Below are 4,292 nucleotides of genomic sequence, written 5' to 3' on the forward strand. Positions count from 1 at the left end.
CTCTTAAATTATACCCCGTGTCTCTGCTTTTTTCGTGACTGTAGTAATCTCTTAATGATAGGCTTGTAGCTCATTCGTTTGTTATTGATACCGAATTTTTTTTACGGTTAAGATAAAGGGCAGTCGGGCATGTAGTATTGCTTCCCTCCGTATTAACCGGTAAAAAAAATAATTGACGTTAAAATATCCACTCACCTACGCACGAAACCTAACTATATATTCGCTCGCGCATGCGCAGACGGTCTTAAAACGCAAAACCTACTCCATTATCTCTACCCTTTCGTAAGGTGGAGTTTTTTTTTAACGGGAGGGATAATTTTATATCGTGTTAATAATAAAACGTATGCGTGTGTGTCTGTAAGCCCGTGTAGCGTAGAACGTTAAGTCGGGTTTTGTCCGGATACCCCTCTATAAGTAGCATCGTTATCGACTCCATCATTAAAATTTACATGTAAATTGTGAAGTTGGTCGGTCTATATTCCATTGTATTCTTTTCTTGCAGAATTTATGATTGCACCAGAAGAGAAAAAGCTTTAGAAAAATGTTTCCGCAAAGTTATCGCGTTAATATTCATGTAACATTATAAAAAAAAGAAGCCTATCGTTGAATATGCTGTTTCAATCAAAATATACAGTCTATTTTTATGAGTATCGATTTGGTTTTATTTTTTCTGCATTTACGTTTTACTTTATCCTGATGATGACAGAAATATCAAAACAGAGTCAAAATTTTTGAGTGATTTATATGTTTTCAGAAACATTGAATCATTTTGTTTAATAATTTCTCCTAAATAAAAATATTCTGATTAAAGTGTTTTCTTTGCATCTGTAAATTAATGCCCAAATCCCACCGTTTTTAATTTAAAACAAATTAAATAATAATAGTAATTTATTTGATTTTGAGTGGTTGAATGAGTTCAGCGGCGTAAGAAATACACGTTTCAATTTTTACATTCCTGGTTTTAAACCAAAGTTTTTACTATAAAACATACAGATGTATACATTATTTTTCCAGTACCACTATATAAAGCTTATTAAATCATATTTTTGTTAATTAAAGAATGATTTTTAATTTCCTGACTGTATCTCTAATGCTACTGCAGCAGCATAGCTATTGAAGGAAAGTAAAAAGTAGTATTGAAGGAGATTTTGATCGACCAAAATTTTAGGTTCGGTGTTTTTGTAAACTTCGAAGGTGAAAGATCTTCTTGTGACCGTAAAACACAAAATTTATAGAAATATCCGGAAGATATATATCCATTAATAAGTAATTACGTACATATACACACGTACAGACACCTGTACACCGTTCACCGTACTCAATAATAATACTCGTACATAATAATAATGATAATTACGTGTGTTGGCCTGTATTTTGTTTAACATTTCCGGATTGGTTCAACATAAATTCTCCAAAAACGGCTAAAAATAATTCTATACATGGAGCATTCATAGCATTAATTTTTCCATCCTTGTCTAGGGAAATGCTAACCGTCTCTCCTTTTAAACTTTTTTCCTCGGGTAGGTGTAGGTGATTTCTGTTCCTTCAGTCAACGATTGCGAATTCAGTCTTCTTTAAGACTAACTGAGTGAGATGTGTTTTTGTTTCTACGTTTCCACCTTTATTAGAAGTGCACCGATGGGAATGTCGCTTGCGGAAATCGCAACGGTGGCATCCTGGCCGAGGCGAGACTGCAATATGTCCACCACTGAGGTATTTTGAATATGACCTCCGGTAAAGCCCGTCACGGCTAGGTACGGAAGAGGGGACGTGGTGACCGGAAATGTCACATGGTGGGTGTCTTACCCTTTGGAGTCGGCACTAACAAATTTATAAAAAGTGGAAGGGATAGTTTTTCGCTTTAAAAAGTTTCTTTTAAAAAAAAATTAATTTTCTTACTTTTTTGTATAACGATCGTAGAAAATTGAATGTTAATGTACTTATTAAATTATTTAAAATTCCAAAGTTTTAAGTCGATCGGATTTAGATGTGGGGGATATCCTACATTATTTCCAAACAATTTTTGTCCCCCATATTTCGTGAAACTATTGACTAAAATGTTAAAGTTTTGGCTCTATAAACAGGTGAGCAACATAAAACCGAACCCGCAATGAAACCGCTACCCAACACTATTTATGAAAGACTCACAAAACTAGCGCGACTAGTGGATGTATATGTTACTACTGATTGTTGTTGCCGTTTGTCAGGTGGTTACGTGTCAGTGCAGTATACGTTTTGTGACAGTGCAGTATTGTGAATGCAGTTGTGTTTGTGTAAAATGCCTTATTCAATCCAGGAGAAGATAGCTATAGTTGATGCCTATATTCGTCCTGGATCCTTTAAAGAATCACGTCAAGTATTCGTAGAAAAATTCCCGAATGCCTGTATCCCAGCGAAGTGTAGCATACACGATTTAGTAAAAAAATGGCGAACGACAGGTTCGGTTTCAAATGCAAAACGAAATTGGCAACCTTCCGTTACGATTCCACAGGTTATTGCCGATATTAAAAGCAGAATTACTGCCGGTCCAAAAAAATCACTACTCAAGTTATCCCAACAATCTGGTGTTAAATAAACATCTTATCGTAAAATTCTTCATGAATTAAAATTGAAACCATACCGCGTTATAACTGTGCAACAACTGAAGGAGACAGACAACGAGCTGTCAGCAGAGGTGGCCTCCACGTTCCCCAGAGTTGTCTACTTGCGATTTTCTCTTTTGGGACTACTTAAAGGAGAGAATTTATACAGGTAATCCCCACAATATTGATGAACTGAAGGTGAACATCCAACGAAAAATCAACGCGATTGACAATTGCGTCGGACGACTCTCAATATGATCATTCGAGCTCAAAAGTGCATCGATGTCCAGAGTGATCATATTGAACATCTTTTGTACGAATTAGGTAAATAAATGCAACATTTAAATAACGTTTTATGTTTTTCCTATTTAATTTATACGTATCATTGATAAAATTTCATTCCAACATATCCACCGATTCTGCAGCGGCTACCCTTATGGGTTCAGTTTTATATTGCTTACCTGTATATGTATCCCAATTTTGGCGTGATTTTCGATCCCATCGGTCAGTGAGACATCATTTTAACCATTTTTGTTTTCCTCCTTTTTTAATAAGTATTTTTTTTTTTATCTTTGTTGAATAACATTACACCAACGTCGGCCGACTTATTGATATAAATAATTACTTTCATTAATCAGTTTTAAGCTTTGTAAAACAAGATGACTGAAAATGCGACCCGTCCTTAAAATAACAATTTTTTTTAAACTTTAATTTTCATGGATTGAAAATCCAATTTTATCTGATAGTAATGTGGGCGACAATGGAACTTTTTAAAAAAGGGAGTCGTGTGAGTTCTGAGCTAAGAATTAAAAAAAATCCTTGAATTTGTTTTAATCTGTAATACTGTACTTTATCTATTTTTCAGGCTGCGGCTGAAATTAAAAAATTACTTGAGATAGCTGTCCAATCAGCGGGGTCAAATGGGACCCAGATTTTTTTTACTTCACGTTTTGATTTTTTCGCAGTTGTATTTGAAACATTCATTGCCTTATTGTCATTTATATATAATACTTCTGGTATTTAAAATAAAAATTTGTAAATAGTTAAGCCGGGAAAGTTATGCAACCGTCTGCAGTTTTTTTATTATTACTATTAAACAACTATGTTTCATACAACTGAAAGTATTTGTTGGTAAGTTTTCTTTTAATGTTGATCATGTTTACTGTAATTTCAGCCTAAGATTTCCATCAGTTGTAATGGAGATTAATTCTTTGTTTCACAAGGTTTTTTTTATTACTTTGTATGAAATTATTTACATACTACAATAATATTTTTAAAACTCATCGTAAAATGCTAAAACAAATTACTTTTTTTAAATTTTGTTTGGACATTACGGATCGCATTAAAAACTTCAGTTTTCATTTTGTTTCCTTTTCAGCCAGTACTCTTTGATTCTTTGACTAATTTTGTCTCTCTCCTTTTTGAAGAATTTTCTTTCTCTTTTCATTCTTGGTTTTCCAAAATCTTGAGATATTTTATTTTATTTCTAAAAGTATTTCGTTCTAAAATTTCTTCTTTTAAAATATTTAATTTCATTTGATCTTTTTCGATTTCTCGAAGCCATATATTTGTAACTTTTTAATTTGGAAAGATAGTTAGTTACCTTTTTTTTTTTTGTTAATCTGTTTTCTTCCATTTTTTTTAAGTGTGTTTATTTAATTCAATTTATTTTAAATACTACATTGAAACTGTTGTTTGTTTAAATATTTT

General features: G+C 32.9%; 1 pseudogene; it reads right to left on the reverse strand.

The window, feature by feature from the left end:
* Positions 1-1,423: 1,423 nt before the first annotated feature.
* Positions 1,424-1,513, reverse strand: LOC142325889 (U6atac minor spliceosomal RNA; annotated as a pseudogene).
* Positions 1,514-4,292: the final 2,779 nt, after the last annotated feature.

This window comes from Lycorma delicatula, chromosome 5 (genome assembly GCF_047948215.1).
Source record: "Lycorma delicatula isolate Av1 chromosome 5, ASM4794821v1, whole genome shotgun sequence".
NCBI lineage: Eukaryota > Metazoa > Arthropoda > Insecta > Hemiptera > Fulgoridae > Lycorma > Lycorma delicatula.